This window comes from Lithobates pipiens, unplaced genomic scaffold (genome assembly GCF_037356315.1).
Source record: "Lithobates pipiens isolate NorthernLeopardFrog02 unplaced genomic scaffold, aLitPip1_a1.2 Scaffold_1, whole genome shotgun sequence".
In the NCBI taxonomy this organism is placed as follows: domain Eukaryota; kingdom Metazoa; phylum Chordata; class Amphibia; order Anura; family Ranidae; genus Lithobates; species Lithobates pipiens.
The window spans coordinates 253,999,923-254,019,052 of record NW_027507685.1 but is presented as its reverse complement, the minus strand read 5'-3'; positions in this window follow the sequence as shown (position 1 = coordinate 254,019,052).

The following is a 19,130-nucleotide window of genomic DNA, read 5'->3' as shown; positions in this document are numbered from 1 at the left end:
GCAGCCTTGTCATTGCAGTCTTGAAATTTAAAAATGGCGGACTCTGTATCTCGGTGGCTCTCTGGTCCTCTCGGAGGCTCTCGGGTCCTCTCGCAGTCCCGAGCAGAGCCGAGAGTAGCCAAGTGTACTCAGCTTGGCTCACAATCATGCCCAGTCCCTGTGTTATGTCCATTATAGGGCAGGACTGGGCGTGACTTCGAGCGAAGCCGAGCCGAGTACACTTGGCTATGTATCTCGGCGAGGCCTGCAGGGCCTCTATTGGGTGGGGCCCATGGGCTTGAGCCCAGTCGAGCCCAATGGAAAGTCCAGCCCTGGTGACATTGCGTTGTCCGGGGCAACCTCTGGCTCCAATACATGACTCCGGTGACACTATCTCTTACAGCTTCCTAGCTGCTAAAGCCCACCGGCTTGGGCCCTCCATCTGCTCTGTCAGACTGTCCTGTGCCAACAGGCACACTTGTCCCTTCCATGCCTGGACTCCTCAGGAGGGTGAAGCCCAGAACCCTGGTCCTGGCTCTGCTATAAGCCCAGGACCCACCTGTACAATCAATAAGCCAGACTCCTGGCTGTTCCCAAAACCCGGTCCCAGGATTGGAGATTCCATGCCACCCAGATCGCTTTGAAATCTCCAGGCTCCAGGTCCCCAACTGGACTTTACCAACCACAGAGGAAACTGATAAAGCAGTTTCCTCCAAATTAAATAATTCTCCTGGAGCCTCTCAACCTGCCTATTTGAGAAGGCTGGGTGGAAGTCACTAGGACAGGAATCCTCCTCCATCTAGACTGGTCACTAGAGCTTCATCTACATGCTCTGGTCCATCACTTCCCTTCTCTGCTAGAGGCACTTTATTAGGATCTATAGATGGACAACACCAGCCTGGTTCTCAGGAAGGGTTTACTGCTGTGTTTGTTGCTGAACTAATGGTCTGGGACCAAGCAGTATTATCTGTGTTTGGATATACCTATCCTATCAGCCATCCATCCAGAGCCTATACCTGAGCTTCTGTGCAAGCAAAGGCCTTGGCTGGGCTATAACCACATGCCTGGTTTTGCTTGCCATCTGGTGAGTTTTTCTAAAGGTGGTGGCACACTTTGCTGTATGAACTCACCGTGATGTTAATACTAGAAAAATTTGGTTCATTATTCCACCATATTTTCACCACTAGAGATATATTTATTCCTACAATGACGTTTCTATATTAATTGGACTACATTAGCGCGGCTTCTATTTTATGTAATTTTTATGTCTATTTTTTGTAGCTGCTGCTTATTGGACTATAACTCTTTAGTAATTGATCATTTCCTACCGATATATTAGCGCATTTTTTCCCCCTTACTAATATATATATATATATATATATATATTATACAGGTTTTATATAGCGCCAACAGTTAACGCAACACTTTACAACATGAGGGCAGACATTACAGTTACATTACAATTTGGTATAAGAGGAATCAGAGGGCTCTGCTCGTTAGAGCTTACAATCTAAAAGGAAGGGTCAATTGATACAAAAGGTAATAGCTGTGGGGGATGAGCTGATGAAGGAAGTAAAAACAGTGTTAGTTAGTAGCGGGATAGGCTTCTTTGAAGAGAAGGGTTTTCAGGGATCGTCTAAAGATGGATAGATTAGGGGACAGTCGGACAGATTGGGGTAGGGAGTTCCAAAGGACGGGAGAAGCTCTGGAGAAATCCTGGAGGCGAGAATGGCAGGAGGTGACAAGAGAGTTAGAGAGCAGGAGGTCTTGGGATGACCAAAGAGAGTGGCTTGGTTGGCATTTTGGGACTAGGTTAGTGATGTAGCTGGGGGCAGAGTTATGGATGGCTTTGTAAATTATTGTTAGTGCTTTGAATTTTATTCATTGGGTGAGCGGAAGCCAGTGGAGGGATTGGCAGAGAGGGGTGGAGGACACTGAATGGTTGGTAAGGTGGATGGTTCTGGCAGCGGCATTCATTATGGACTGGAGGGGGGATAGTCTATGTAAAGGTAATCCAATGAGGAGGGAGTTGCAGTAGTAGAGGTGAGAGATGACCAGTAAGTGAATTAGAAGCTTGGTGGTGTCATTAGTTAAAAAGGGGCGTATTCTGGAAATGTTGCGGAGGCTAAGGCGGCATGATTCGGACAGGGCTTGTATGTAGGCCTGAAAGGACAGTTCGGAGTCTAAGGCCGCGTACACACGGGCGAATTGTCTGCCCAACTTAGTCCGCTGAACCGTGTTTCAGCGGACAATCCGCTCGTGTGTGGGCTTCAGCGGACTTTTTCAGCGGACAGTCTGACGGACTTTGTCTTTCGGAATTTCCGTAATTTTGTCCGCTGAAACTTGGTTTTGTCCGTCCAAACTTGGTTTCAGCGGACAGTCCGCTCGTGTGTAGGCAAGTTGGACGGACTAAGTATGGCGCATGCTCAGAAAGGATTTACACGGCCGAAGGTTGCATTGCTGAGTATTGGACGTCGTTTTTCTAGTCCCGTCGTACGTGCTGTACACGTCATCACGCACGCTTTCAGCGGACTGCCTGTTCATCGTGTGTGGTCAAGTCTGTTCATTCAAAATTTGGACGGACTGTCTGTCGGATTGTCTGACGAACTTAGTTGGGCAGACAATCCGCCCGTGTGTACGCGGCCTAAGATTACCCCTAGCACCCTGGCATGTGAGGACGGACTGACAGAGAAGTCAGGGGAAGGGGTACGTGGGGAAGGAAATATTAAGAGCTCGGTTTTAGATAGATTAAGTTTGAGGAAGTGGTGTGACATCCAGGCTGATACGTCTGTTAGTAGATCAGTGATGCGTGAGGAGATTGATGGGGTGAGCTGAGGGGCAAAGAGATAGATTTGGGTGTCATCAGCATATAAATGGTAGTGAAAGCCATGGGAGGCTATCAGCTGACCCAAGGAGGACGTGAAGATCGAGAATAGTAGAGGTCCAAGGACAGAACCTTGGGGGACCCCAACGGAAAGGGGAGTTGAAGAAGAGGAAGTGGAGCTGTAAGTGACACTGAAGGTGCGATGAGATAGGTAAGATTCCAACCAACGGCGAGTGCAGCCATGGAGACCAAGAAAATTGAGTTTTTTGAGGAGGAGGGGGTGGTCAACTGTATCAAAGGCAGCAGAAAGGTCCAAGAGTAAGAGTTTGGAATAATGACCATTGGTTTTGGCTGTTAGTAAGTCGTTAGTGATTTTTAGGAGGGCAGATTCTGTGGAGTGCTGTGGGCGAATTCCAGACTGAAGGGGATCCAGAAGGTCATTTTCAATGAGGTGATCGCTCAGTCCATTGTAGACTAAACGTTCAAGGAGTTTGGAGGCAAAAGGGAGTAAAGAGAAGTTGTTAAGATTGCTGGGGTCTGAGGCCTTTTTTGGTATGGGAGTGACTAGCGCATGTTTTAGAGGGTTGGGGAAGATGCCAGTAGAGAGTGAGAGGTTGAAGATATGAGTTAAGGAGTGTAGGATTGAGTCAGATGGTGACCGTAGTATTTGAGAAGGAACAGGGTCCAGGGGGCAGGAGGTTAGGTGGGCATTAGAAAAAAGTTTAGTGACTTCCTCTATATATTAGGGCTGTGAAAATTAAAGATTAATTCCTCGATTAATCGTTAATTTTTTTGATCGATCAAAATTCTTTTGACCGCCACTCACCTCTCCGCCTACTTCCCGGGTCTTCAGGGAGTTCCGCCGGAGATCCGGTGACGTCACCGGACTCCTCCCCCCCCTTCCCCAAGTGCCTCCTTCTGCTAACGAAGGGAAGGGGGGAGGAGTCCGGTGACGTTGAAGTTTCTGATTGAACGTAACGTGTACGGGGGAGGAGCTACGCATGACGCCACCCGCTGCTGCCCTACGGACCTAACGCGATTGTCGGCCTTACATGCTGTGTTTTTTATCATCTTTATGTGAGTAGTTTGTGTTTGAACACAAAAATTAAATCTTGTGCTTAAGCGGTGATCACTTTGATCTTTTCTTTCTACCCATGACCTGAGATTGTGAGAGTAGTTTATGGTCCGTGTTAGCCTTTTTGATACCCGCATGCATGACCACCTGTTTGCACAGGGGTCCGTGCCATAAGGTTAGAGTGATTAGTTAGACTGGAAGTGGAGGGATTGTCACGCTACTGTGGGAAAAAAAATTACTTACGACAGTGCTACAGTTTGAATTTAAAACGTTTGTGTGAACTGTGAAGTTAAGTCATGGATTGTGGAAACTAACTAGTGTCGGGTGATTGTATATAGTGTATACCACATTTACCACTGACTAATGCAGAGTTGCAATGCAAGGAGATCAGCTAAAAGTAGTTGGATCTGTATGTGTGTTATAATTAATCGAAATTAGTCGATTAATCGATTTAAAAAAAAAAATCGATTAATCAAACACAAAATTTTTCAATCAGTAACAGCCCTACTATATATATAGTGTATGTTATGTGCCAAGTTTTGTTTAAACGCTGGAGATTTGTTGAAATGGCCGAGCAGAACAGAAGACGATTGGTCTTTGCTGACTATGACATCACACATGCACTCTATAGATTACATTGTTTACAAGGCGTCACTGTGTTCCACAGCTGTGTAATTATTTAGATGCATTTGGCATTTCCTGTTTTATTGAACTTTGGATTTTAATGAGATGCTCAAAAATCTGACCTTTTTCCGGAGAATATCACGAGAGCGCAGTTTACATTGCTGGAAGCCACGTGTCCTCTGTGGGTTTGATTGATTATTTATTTATTACAGACATTTTTTTTTTTTTATTTCATGTGAAATGTGCAATTTCTCCACACACGTCCATCACTCTGAGTTTGTCATCACATCCCTCAGGAAGGAAATCCTGGAATACTAATCCAAGAATGCTGCAGTTCCTGGTCTTTGAGTGACTTAACCATTTCATACCTAAGAGCCTATTTCAGACATTTGTTGCTTGCAAGTTAAAATCCATATTTTTTGCTGGGAAAATTACTTAGAACCCCCAAACATTATATATATATATATATATATATATATATATATATATATATATATATATATATATATATATATATATATATATTTATTTATTTAGCAGAGACCCTAGAGAATAAAATGGCGATCATTGCAATATTTTATATAATTCTTTTTTTTTTTTTTTACATTGATCCCAACTGCCAGGCTCGGGCAAGCTGGTACATGTTTGGCCACTTTCGGCCGAGTGGATGCATGCGCAGTGAGTTAAAGCGGAGGTCCACCCTAAAGTGGACCTTCCGCTCATTGGAATCCTCCCCCCCTCCGGCGCCACAATTGGCACCTTTCAGGGGGGAGGGGGGTGCAGGTACCTGTACAGTACGGGTATCTGCACCCACTTCCGGGATAGCTCTCTGCGGAAAGGGGCGTAGATCTACGCCCCTTTCCGAAAGTCCCCCGCTGCCTGCTGGGAAAAACACAGATCCCAGAGGCAGCGGGTCCATCCTTATTGCGCAGCGCGACTCGCGTATGCGCAGTAGGGAACCGGGAAATGAAGCCGAAAGGCTCCACTTCCTGATTCCCATACCCAAGATGGCGGCGGCAGCACCCGAGAGACGATCGAGAGATCGGCTTCGGGTGACGACATCGCGAGCGCGCTGGGCGGGTAAGTGTCATTATTTTAAAAGTCAGCAGCTGCAGTATTTGTAGCTGCTGGCTTTTAAAAAAAAAAAAAAACGGCGGAACTCCCGGCGGACTCCCGCTTTAATGACATAATGGTGCCATCTTTGAATGGACAGCAGGTGGCACTCGGCTGCCTCGAAGTCAGCAGAATATCAGTGGACATGCCTCCCGCCCCAGAGACCGGACCCTGGCTGGAGCCTGTAGGGACTCCCTCCACCACCATGCCACTGTAAGCATGGCCACACGGAGCCCAGACCCCTGCACCATCCATGATGCACCATCCACACTGTGGCTGTGCTGACAGTGGAGTGGTGGGAGACTCTCTTCAGCAGACTTCCTGTCCGCAGGTTCTAACCTCCTTTTGTACCGCAATCCGCAGCCTCAAACCTTGAAATTATGCCCCCCCTCAAAAAAAGTTCTGCGGATGCCCATGATCACAGTTTCCTCCTTTACATCAGTGTTCATAGTCTCCCTTAATATTCACATCATAGATGTGGAGCCGACAAATCTGCAGAAACTGGGTGATGCTTTCATGTCACTATGGAGCAAAATCTCTTAAGGCAGTTCGAAAGGCAAGAGGGGGTCCAACCCGGTACTAGCAAGGTGTACCTAATAAAGTGGATGGTGAGTGTACATCCAACCTGCGCCCAGACTCGCGGTGTAAAGCAGCGGGTTGAGAGGCGAGACAATTGGCGATTCTGCAAGCGCGGTCAGCGGAAATAAGATTTAGCCGGCGGGTTTTGTCACAGGTACTCCGGCTAATATTGTGTGAAGATAATTCCACAGCTGATAAATGTGTTGGGGATCCTGGTTATTTCACAAAGATATTTTGTAATCCCCATAAATACAAGCTGCTAAAATCGCGGGGAGATAAAGCTGGCGGCGGAATGAAAAGGCCGGTGACGCGGCTGTCTGCAGGACGCGGATAAGAAAACCAGAATTTATTTCAGCAGAATTATGTTTGGAAAAGCGACACAAAAGTGACTGTCGCAATGACGGGGGAGGGGGGGGGGGGTGACTGTAAATCCACCAGTTAACAACAAAAAGAAGATTTTATTACATGTTGATTTAGGAGGATTACCGAGGGAGCTTGTACATCCAGAAGACCCAACACAAGGGAAGTGACTCAACAAATGCAGTGCAGTGTATCGAGAAATATGAAGACCTGAAGGTCAGAGAGAAGAAGCAGCCTCTAAATAAACCAAACGGCCCAACATAGGAAGACAAAGTCAACAAGTTAGGACACCTTAAGGACAAGGGACATTATATAGACCAGTGGTTTCCATACTTATTGAGACCGAGGCCTGGGAAATTCTTCCAAAACCTTCCATTGCCCAACAGCAAAGAATAAAGTTTATACTAAAAGTGTGGGTAGGCAACATGGCCAAATCTAGCCTTTCTGATTTGGGGGTGCAGTAAAAAATGTCAGGGGGCAGAGGATAAGAGGTCAGCAGGGCAGTGTACAGGGGGTTAGAAGGGCAGAGGACAGGGGTCAGAAGGTTGAAGGTCAGGGGTCCAAAGGGCAGTGCAAAAGGGCCACAGGGCAGAGGGCAGAGTTATAGGAGTCTGCAGGGTGGAGAACAGGGGTCATTTCTGGCAGAACAGAGAACCAGAGTCACTTTGGGTAGGGCAAAGGCTTGGATAGGTCTGGGTGTCACTGTTGTGGGGGGATAGGGGTTGTAGAGTCGGTAAGGGGACGCTATAGCAGACTTGGTGGCCCCGTAAGAGAGAAGGTTTCTGGAGGGAGCTCAGGAATACAGTGGGAGGTATGGTGGGCACTGTGGGATTCTGTTTTAGGTTGTGGGCACCATGAGCGGCTGGAGGCTCTGCAGCAGGTTGGCGGGCACTGTGGGAGGCTGCATTGCACTGTGGAAGGTTTGGAGACACTGTGAAGTCTGAGGGCTCTCAGGGGGCCCTGGGGCATTATGAAAGCTGGAAGGTACTGCAGCACGTTAAGGGACCTGCAACCGGCTTTAGACCCAAGAGAAGGGAGGCCAAAGGGTGCTTGTTCATCCAAAGACCCAACACAAGGGAAGTGTGGTTGTCGGGGCTGGGCTCAGCCATTCCTTCTCTGAGCTGGCCACTCAGCTGTCTGCTAATTGCCAGCTCCTATCTCTCCACAGTGACTCACCTGTTGATGATGATATGCTGCTCGTCAGTCCTGCCTACTTAAGTCGTCCAGCCCAGATGATCTCTGCCTTCGCCTTGGCCAATATCATAGAGACTATCTTCTGTGTTTCTCTTAAAGACTTGCTTGGCTGACATTCCTTCTGGCTCCAGATCCTGCTTGCTATTCTACTACGCTGTTCCCTGGTTTCCTGACTTTCTGGCTTGTCTGACTATCTTTTCCCGTTACTGAACTTTGGCTATGTTTTGACTACATTTGTTTTTCTATTTAGTTTTATTATTAAACAAGTGTGATTTAACTGTACTTCTGTCTCTACATGCCCAGTTGATTGTAACCCTTAGATGAGGCACAGCCTCCAATGTGGCTCACGCACTTGCTCGTTGTCCCTTAATCTGACTGTTGCTATGCACTAGAGTACAATGTTATATGTTCCCTGCTAGTTCTACCCTAAAAGAAAAACACGTGCTACCCCTCCACATGGACACTTGGTCATAGTGGTGGGGCTCTCAGGAATGGCCTAATTAATGTGGACTGTTACATGCATCACATCTCTGTAGGTTATTTCAAATGTGTTACCCTCTTGTTTAGTGCCTGTTGCACTTGTTACTTGTGTATGTATCATTTTTTCTTTATGCTCAATAAACTTCCTTTTGATTAAAAAAAAATAAAAATAAAAAAAGGTACTTCCGTCTCGGTCTGATTCATGGTTTCTGACAGTTGTGTAGTGAGGAATACAAAGACCTCTACATTGGAGAGAAGAACCAACCTCTCTACAAACCAATGGTTCAACAAAAGAAGAAAAAAAGTCTACAGATGAGTCTTCCTACGCCTTAAGGACAAGGGACATTCTTTGGACCAGGGTTCTAAACCCTATCAAAAACAAAGCCCAGTAAATTCTTCCAAAGCCTTCCATGCCCTAACAGTAAAGAGTATTGTTTATATTAACACAAAACATAAATAAAATGCTCTGGATGGGTTTGGGTGTCACTGTTGGGGTAATGGGTGCTGTGGGGTGGGTTAGGGCACTCTGCTGTTGATTTGGTGGCCCTGTAGGGGAGGAGGTTTCTGAAAGGAACTGAGGAGCACTGTGGGAGGTTGGGGCAGTGTGGAGGACTGGAGGCTCTACAACAGGCTAGGGGGCACTGTGGGAGGCTGGGCTGCAATGTGTAAGGTTTGGGGGGGGGCATTGTGGGGGCTGAGGGCTCTCAGGGGGGCCTGGGGGCACTATGGAAGCTGGTTAGACACTGTGGCAGGATAGGATCTTCAGCTGGCTTGAGGTCCGGGAGAGGAGTGGCCCCAGCCTGGTAGTGGGCCACGGCCCAGTGGTTGAGAGGGCAACTGGTTCACACAACGAGTGAAAGAGGACATCAACATCAAACTGGAATAACTATTATTGAACAGGGATGGCTTCCTTCAACACCAGCTGTCTACTGTTTTTAACATCATTACCCCCGGCTGTCTGACAACAATTGACACCTTCAGCGATGCAACGCGAATTATTAACGCTCATGCAGACTTTCTGACTCCACGGATGAGATTATGCAACTAGAACAGGGTTAGACCCCCTGCCAGTCCTTGTTTTTTGACGTAAGCTAATATTAGGCCATATACTCTTAAGTAAAAGTGAAATTTAAACCAGAAAGAGCCACAGGGAGGGATCCTATCCTTGGCTCCTTCCTGATCTCACCCCTGTCTTATCCTACCCTACAGCCTCCTCCCTCCCCCCTCTCGATTTCCGAGCTTCCCAACTCTTTTCTTACCCTTCTTTTTCCCTTCCCCCCTATACATTTTCGGCCCCACGTTCATATTTTCTTCTGTTCTTACATACCTCCCCCAGCTGCTGACCTTTATCTAAAATCATGTCTTATATTTGCCCCCCTAATCTTCTGCCCCCCTACCCACTTCAAAGCACCGTTCCTGGGTTCCATCCCCTACCCACCTCCTAGCACCCCCTGAGAATACAGAGCCAAGCATCATTATGTCATGCTAAGTAATTTGTATGGAATTTGGTTATGATAACAAGAAAAGCAGTAAAAAAGATCCCCTGCAGCCAGCAGCAATATAACCCCCAGCAGCATTATACCCCCCAGCAGTAATATACCCCCCAGCAACAATAAACCCCCCAGAAACATAGGACCCCTGCAGCAAAATATTACCCTGTCAACAATAGGCCCCCAGCAGCAAGAACAGATCTCCCAGCAGCCAGCATCAATAGACGCCCTCCCTCAACAGTAGATCCCTTCCAGCAACAATTGACCCCCCCCCTCCCCCCCAGCACCATAAGCTTCCCTCAGTAACAATAGGCCACCACAAAAAAAAAGATCTCCTCCAGTAACAATTGATCCCCCAGAATCCAGCATCAGAAGACCCCCCTGCACACCTCAGCACCCCTTGCTATTACATACATTCAGTGCTGGAGGTGCCGGAAAGGCAATCCCTCTGAGAAAAAAGCCCTGGTCATTATCATATCTCAGTTTACCTGCTATGTTTATATGATTATACATAGGGGTCTATTTCTGAAAAAAAATATTGTTGTACGAATGTGACAAACATTCACCCATTGGTGAATAATTCTGACTGCAGTTTGCTTAATACAGTGATTTTCTATGATTGCCAGCACCATCTAGGGGCCGTAATGAGGTATTTTTCTTGAAATGCTTTAGACAGAAAAAATACTTATGTATGACCACTAGATGGCGCCAAGGAACACAGGGAATCATGTGATTCTAAAGCCAGATTTTTTTCTTTTTAACTTAATGCATTAACCACTTGCCCTCTGGAAGATTTACCCCCCTTAATGAATGACCAGGCCATTTTTTGAGGAGAGAGAAGGGGTGGGACCAAGCTGTGGCTCCATGTCTGAATGCGATCGCGGGAAATGCGAGCCAGAATGGGGATCCAGGGAAATGGGGAAATAGACAGATCCCCGTTCTGACAGAGGAGTTAGAGAGAGATCTGTTGTTCCTAGTGATCAGGAATAGCGATCTCTCTCCTCCTCCAGTCAGCCCAGCCCTCCCAGTTAGAAACACCTCCCCAGGGAACACTTAACCCCTTGATCGCCGCCCTAGTGCTGACCCCTTCCCTGCCAGTGACATTTATTTAGGAATCAGTGGCTATTTTTTTAGCTCTGATCGCTGTATAAATGTCACTGGTCCCAAAAAAGTGTGAAAAGTGTCTAATCTGTCCGCTGCAATGTCGCAGTCCTGCTAAAAATCGCAGATCGCCGCCATTACTAATAAAAAAAATAATAATAAAAATGCCATAAATCTATCCCCTATTTTGTAGACACTATAACTTTTGCGCAAACCAATACACAATTTTTTTTTTACCAAAAATTTGTAGAAGAATACATATTGGCCTAAACTGATGAAGATTTTTTTATTTTTTTTTGGGGGGGGGGGATTTTTATTACAGCAAAAAGTTAAAAAGTTAGTTTTTTTTCGAAATTTTCGCTCTTTTTTTGTTTATAGTGCAAAAAATAAATAAAAACCGCAGAGGTGATCAAATACCACCAAGAGAAAGCTCTATTTGTGGGGGAAAAAAAGGACATCAATTTTGTTTGGGTACAGCGACGCACGACCGCGCAATTGTCAGTTAAAGCGACGCAGTGCCGAATCGCAAAAAATGGTCTGGTCATTGAGGAGGAAAATTTTCCGGTCTGTAAGTGGTTAATTCAAGAATATATATATTTTTTATAAATAGATATAATAATGTCTGATGTGTTTTGTATGTTACATTCTGGCATGTTTTTTTTTTTTAAACGTAATTTTAAAGACCTGCAGGTTCTTACTTCTCTCTATATCTATATCCCCCCCCCCCCCCTCCGGGTAAATTCACCATCGCTTTGTGTCCTGGTGACCTTTGTTATCGGGGCTGAAAGTGTCCGGAAATCCAAAATGGTACAGAGGAGAAAGTCTTTCCTTAGTCGCCCTTCCCCCATTGATCAGCGCAACCACTGTAAATTTGTAGCAAGTCACAAGATTAGAGGCTTCAGCAGGGGCTGATCTGTGTCAGACATTTGTGAACACAGCCAAGAACTGCACAGGCCCCCCCGGGATTTCTATGACCATGTCATCTCTAACCCGGCCATCTCTGACCGGGTATGTGTGCGTGGCTTACCTGGCGAAGAGAAGGTAACAGGATGCAGTATGGGAAGCAGTCAAGTCGGCGGAGGTAGGGGGATGCTTTGGGCAATGTTTTTCTGGGAAGCCTTGGCTCCCGCCATTCATGTGGATGTTACTTTGACACGTCCCACCTACCTAAACACTGTTAGTGACCAAGTGCACCCCTTCAAGGAAACGGTATTCCCTGATGGTAGTGGCCTCCTTCAGTAGGGATAATGCTCCCTGCCACACTGCAAAAAAATTATTCAAGAATGGTTTGAGGAACAAGACAAACGAGTTTAAGGTGTTGACTTGGCCTCCAAAATCTCTAAACCAATCGAGCAATCTGTGAGATGTGCTGATTCATGGTGAGCCCCACCTCCCAACTTAGAGGACTTAAAGGATCTGCTACTGAGAGCTTGGTGCCAGATACCACAGCGTACCTTCAGAGGTTTGGAGGAGTCCATGCCTGGACTGGTCACGGCTGATTTGGCAGCAAAAGGCGGACCTACTCAATATTAGGTGGGTGGTCATAAAGTTTAAGCTGATGGATGCAATATATATATATATATATATATATATATATATATATATATATACAGTGGAACCTTGGAATGCAAGCATAATTCATTCCAGAAGAAAGCTTGTAATGCATTACTGGTAGCATGAGGCGATACCTGGACCCTATAGAGGTTGGTGTCACTACTGGTAGCATTAGGAGATACCTGGACCCTATAGAGGTTGGTGTCACTACTGGTAGCATTAGGAGATACCTGGACCCTATAGAGGTTGGTGTTACTACTGGTAGCATTAGGAGATACCTGGACCCTATAGAGGTTGGTGTTACTACTGGTAGCATTAGGAGATACCTGGACCCTATAGAGGTTGGTGTCACTACTGGTAGCATGAAGCAATACCTGGACCCTATAGAGGTTGGTGTCACTACTGGTAGCATGAGGCAATACCTGGACTCTATAGAGGTTGGAGTCACTACTGGTAGCAGGAGGAGATATCTGGACCCTATAGAGGTTGGTGTCACTACTGGTAGCATGAGGCGATACCTGGACCCTAAATAGGTCAGTGTCACTACTGGTAGCAGGAGGAGATACCTGGACCCTATAGAGGTTGGTGTCACTACTGGTAGCATGAGGCAATACCTGGACCCTATAGAGGTTGGTGTCACTACTGGTAGCATGAGGCAATACCTGGACCCTATAGAGGTTGGTGTCACTACTGGTAGCATGAGGCGATACCTGGACCCTAAATAGGTCAGTGTCACTACTGGTAGCATGAGGCAATACCTGGACCCTATAGAGGTTGGTGTCACTACTGGTAGCATGAGGCAATACCTGGACCCTATAGAGGTTGGTGTCACTACTGGTAGCAGGAGGAGATACCTGGACCCTATAGAGGTTGGCGGCAATACTGGTAGCATGAGGTGATACCTGGACCCTATAGAGGTTGGTGTCACTACTGGCAGCATGAGGTGATACCTGGACCCTGTAGACTTTGGTGTCACTACTGGTAGCATGAGGCAATACCCGGACCCTATAAAGGTTGGTGTCACTACTGGTAGCAAGAGGCGATACCTGGACCCTATAGAGGTTGGTGTCACTACTGGTAGCATTAGGAGATACCTGGACCCTATAGAGGTTGGTGTTACTACTGGTAGTATGAAGGCGATACCTGGACCCTATAGAGGTTAGTGTCACTACTGGTAGCATGAGGCAATACCTGGACCCTATAGAGGTTGGTGTCACTACTGGTAGTATGAAGGCGATACCTGGACCCTATAGAGGTTGGTGTCACTACTGGTAGCATGAGGCAATACATGGACCCTATAGAGGTTGGTGTCACTACTGGTAGCAGGAGGAGATACCCGGACCCTATAGAGGTTGGTGTCACTACTGGTAGCAAAAGGCGATACCTGGACCCTATAGAGGTTGGTGTCACTACTGGTAGCATTAGGAGATACCTGGACCCTATAGAGGTTGGTGTCACTACTGGTAGTATGAAGGCGATACCTGGACCCTATAGAGGTTAGTGTCACTACTGGTAGCATGAGGCAATACCTGGACCCTATAGAGGTTGGTGTCACTACTGGTAGCATGAGGCAATACCTGGACTCTATAGAGGTTGGAGTCACTACTGGTAGCAGGAGGAGATACCTGGACCCTATAGAGGTTGGTGTCACTACTGGTAGCATGAGGCGATACCTGGACCCTAAATAGGTCAGTGTCACTACTGGTAGCAGGAGGAGATACCTGGACCCTATAGAGGTTGGTGTCACTACTGGTAGCAGGAGGAGATACCTGGACCCTATAGAGGTTGGCGTCACTACTGGTAGCATGAGGTGATACCTGGACCCTATAGAGGTTGGTGTCACTACTGGTAGCATGAGGCAATACCTGGGATAGAGGTTGGTGTCACTACTGGCAGCATGAGGTGATACCTGGACCCTGTAGACTTTGGTGTCACTACTGGTAGCATGAGGCAATACCCGGACCCTATAAAGGTTGGTGTCACTACTGGTAGCAAGAGGCGATACCTGGACCCTATAGAGGTTGGTGTCACTACTGGTAGCATTAGGAGATACCTGGACCCTATAGAGGTTGGTGTCACTACTGGTAGTATGAAGGCGATAACTGGACCCTATAGAGGTTAGTGTCACTACTGGTAGCATGAGGAAATACCTGGACCCTATAGAGGTTGGTGTCACTACTGGTAGTATGAAGGCGATACCTGGACCCTATAGAGGTTGGTGTCATTACTGGTAGCATGAGGCTATACATGGACCCTATAGAGGTTGGTGTCACTACTGGTAGCAGGAGGAGATACCTGGACCCTATAGAGGTTGGTGTCACTACTGGTAGCATTAGGAGATACCTGGACCCTATAGAGGTTGGTGTCACTACTGGTAGTATGAAGGCGATACCTGGACCCTATAGAGGTTAGTGTCACTACTGGTAGCATGAGGCAATACCTGGACCCTATAGAGGTTGGTGTCACTACTGGTAGCATGAGGAGATACCTGGACCCTATAGAGATTGGTGTCACTACTGGTAGTATGAAGGCGATACCTGGACCCTATAGAGGTTGGTGTCACTACTGGTAGCAGGAGGAGATACCTGGACCCTATAGAGGTTGGGGTCACTACTGGTAGCATGAGGCGATACCTGGACCCTAAATAGGTCGGTGTCACTACTGGTAGCAGGAGGCAATACCTGAACCTTATAGAGGTTGGTGTCACTACTGGTAGTATGAGGCAATACTTGGACCCTATAGAGGTTGGTGTCACTACTAGTAGCATGAGGAGATACCTGGACCCTATAGAGGTCGGTGTCACTACTGGTAGTATGAAGGCGATACCTGGACCCTATAGAGGTTGGTGTCACTACTGGTAGCATGAGGAGATACCTGGACCCTATAGAGGTTGGTGTCACTACTGGTAGCAAGAGGCGATACCTGGACACTATAGAGGTTGGTGTCACTACTGGTAGCATTAGGAGATACCTGGACCCTATAGAGGTTGGTGTCACTACTGGTAGTATGAAGGCGATACCTGGACCCTATAGAGGTTAGTGTCACTACTGGTAGCATGAGGCAATACCTGGACTCTATAGAGGTTGGAGTCACTACTGGTAGCATGAGGAGATACCTGGACCCTATAGAGATTGGTGTCACTACTGGTAGTATGAAGGCGATACCTGGACCCTATAGAGGTTGGTGTCACTACTGGTAGCATGAGGAGATACCTGGACCCTATAGAGATTGGTGTCACTACTGGTAGTATGAAGGCGATACCTGGACCCTATAGAGGTTGGTGTCACTACTGGTAGCATGAGGAGATACCTGGACCCTATAGAGGTTGGTGTCACTACTGGTAGTATGAAGGTGATACCTGGACCCTATAGAGGTTGGTGTCACTACTGGTAGCATGAGGCGATACCTGGACCCTATAGAGTTTGGTGTCACTACTGGTAGCATGAGGCAATACCTGGACCCTATAGAGGTTGGTGTCACTACTGGTAGCATGAGGAGATACCTGGACCCTATAGAGGTTGGTGTCACTACTGGTAGTATGAAGGTGATACCTGGACCCTATAGAGGTTGGTGTCACTACTGGTAGCATGAGGCGATACATGGACCCTATAGAGTTTGGTGTCACTACTGGTAGTATGAAGGCGATACCTGGACCCTATAGAGGTTGGTGTCACTACTGGTAGCATGAGGAGATACCTGGACCCTATAGAGGTTGGTGTCACTACTGGTAGTATGAAGGTGATACCTGGACCCTATAGAGGTTGGTGTCACTACTGGTAGCATGAGGCGATACCTGGACCCTATAGAGTTTGGTGTCACTACTGGTAGCATGAGGCAATACCTGGACCCTATAGAGGTTGGTGTCACTACTGGTAGCATGAGGAGATACCTGGACCCTATAGAGGTTGGTGTCACTACTGGTAGTATGAAGGTGATACCTGGACCCTATAGAGGTTGGTGTCACTACTGGTAGCATGAGGCGATACATGGACCCTATAGAGTTTGGTGTCACTACTGGTAGCATGAGGCAATACCTGGACCCTATAGAGGTTGGTGTCACTACTGGTAGCATGAGGCAATACCTGGACCCTATAGAGGTTGGTGTCACTACTGGTAGCATGAGGAGATACCTGGACCCTATAGAGGTTGGTGTCACTACTGGTAGTATGAAGGTGATACCTGGACCCTATAGAGGTTGGTGTCACTACTGGTAGCATGAGGCGATACCTGGACCCTATAGAGTTTGGTGTCACTACTGGTAGCATGAGGCAATACCTGGACTCTATAGAGGTTGGTGTCACTACTGGTAGCATGAGGCAATACCTGGGCCCTATAGAGGTTGGTGTCACTACTGGTAGCATGAGGCAATACCTGGACCCTATAGAGGTTGGTGTCACTACTGGTAGCATGAGGAGATACCTGGACCCTATAGAGGTTGGTGTCACTACTGGTAGCATTAGGAGATACCTGGACCCTATAGAGGTTGGTGTCACTACTGGTAGTATGAAGGCGATACCTGGACCCTATAGAGGTTAGTGTCACTACTGGTAGCATGAGGCAATACCTGGACTCTATAGAGGTTGGAGTCACTACTGGTAGCATGAGGAGATACCTGGACCCTATAGAGATTGGTGTCACTACTGGTAGTATGAAGGCGATACCTGGACCCTATAGAGGTTGGTGTCACTACTGGTAGCATGAGGAGATACCTGGACCCTATAGAGATTGGTGTCACTACTGGTAGTATGAAGGCGATACCTGGACCCTATAGAGGTTGGTGTCACTACTGGTAGCATGAGGAGATACCTGGACCCTATAGAGGTTGGTGTCACTACTGGTAGTATGAAGGTGATACCTGGACCCTATAGAGGTTGGTGTCACTACTGGTAGCATGAGGCGATACCTGGACCCTATAGAGTTTGGTGTCACTACTGGTAGCATGAGGCAATACCTGGACCCTATAGAGGTTGGTGTCACTACTGGTAGCATGAGGAGATACCTGGACCCTATAGAGGTTGGTGTCACTACTGGTAGTATGAAGGTGATACCTGGACCCTATAGAGGTTGGTGTCACTACTGGTAGCATGAGGCGATACATGGACCCTATAGAGTTTGGTGTCACTACTGGTAGCATGAGGCAATACCTGGACCCTATAGAGGTTGGTGTCACTACTGGTAGCATGAGGCAATACCTGGACCCTATAGAGGTTGGTGTCACTACTGGTAGCATGAGGAGATACCTGGACCCTATAGAGGTTGGTGTCACTACTGGTAGCATGAGGAGATACCTGGACCCGATAGAGGTTGGTGTCACTACTGGTAGTATGAAGGTGATACCTGGACCCTATAGAGGTTGGTGTCACTACTGGTAGCATGAGGCGATACCTGGACCCTATAGAGTTTGGTGTCACTACTGGTAGCATGAGGCAATACCTGGACTCTATAGAGGTTGGTGTCACTACTGGTAGCATGAGGAGATACCTGGACCCTATAGAGGTTGGTGTCACTACTGGTAGCATGAGGCGATACATGGACCCTATAGAGTTTGGTGTCACTACTGGTAGCATGAGGCAATACCTGGACCCTATAGAGGTTGCTGTCACTACTGGTAGCATGAGGCAATACCTGGACCCTATAGAGGTTGGTGTCACTACTGGTAGCATGAGGAGATACCTGGACCCTATAGAGGTTGGTGTCACTACTGGTAGCATGAGGAGATTCCTGGACTCTATAGAGGTTGGAGTCACTACTGGTAGCATGAGGAGATACCTGGACCCTATAGAGATTGGTGTCACTACTGGTAGTATGAAGGCGATACCTGGACCCTATAGAGGTTGGTGTCACTACTGGTAGCATGAGGAGATACCTGGACCCTATAGAGATTGGTGTCACTACTGGTAGTATGAAGGCGATACCTGGACCCTATAGAGGTTGGTGTCACTACTGGTAGCATGAGGAGATACCTGGACCCTATAGAGGTTGGTGTCACTACTGGTAGTATGAAGGTGATACCTGGACCCTATAGAGGTTGGTGTCACTACTGGTAGCATGAGGCGATACCTGGACCCTATAGAGTTTGGTGTCACTACTGGTAGCATGAGGCAATACCTGGACCCTATAGAGGTTGGTGTCACTACTGGTAGCATGAGGAGATACCTGGACCCTATAGAGGTTGGTGTCACTACTGGTAGTATGAAGGTGATACCTGGACCCTATAGAGGTTGGTGTCACTACTGGTAGCATGAGGCGATACATGGACCCTATAGAGTTTGGTGTCACTACTGGTAGTATGAAGGCGATACCTGGACCCTATAGAGGTTGGTGTCACTACTGGTAGCATGAGGAGATACCTGGACCCTATAGAGGTTGGTGTCACTACTGGTAGTATGAAGGTGATACCTGGACCCTATAGAGGTTGGTGTCACTACTGGTAGCATGAGGCGATACCTGGACCCTATAGAGTTTGGTGTCACTACTGGTAGCATGAGGCAATACCTGGACCCTATAGAGGTTGGTGTCACTACTGGTAGCATGAGGAGATACCTGGACCCTATAGAGGTTGGTGTCACTACTGGTAGTATGAAGGTGATACCTGGACCCTATAGAGGTTGGTGTCACTACTGGTAGCATGAGGCGATACATGGACCCTATAGAGTTTGGTGTCACTACTGGTAGCATGAGGCAATACCTGGACCCTATAGAGGTTGGTGTCACTACTGGTAGCATGAGGCAATACCTGGACCCTATAGAGGTTGGT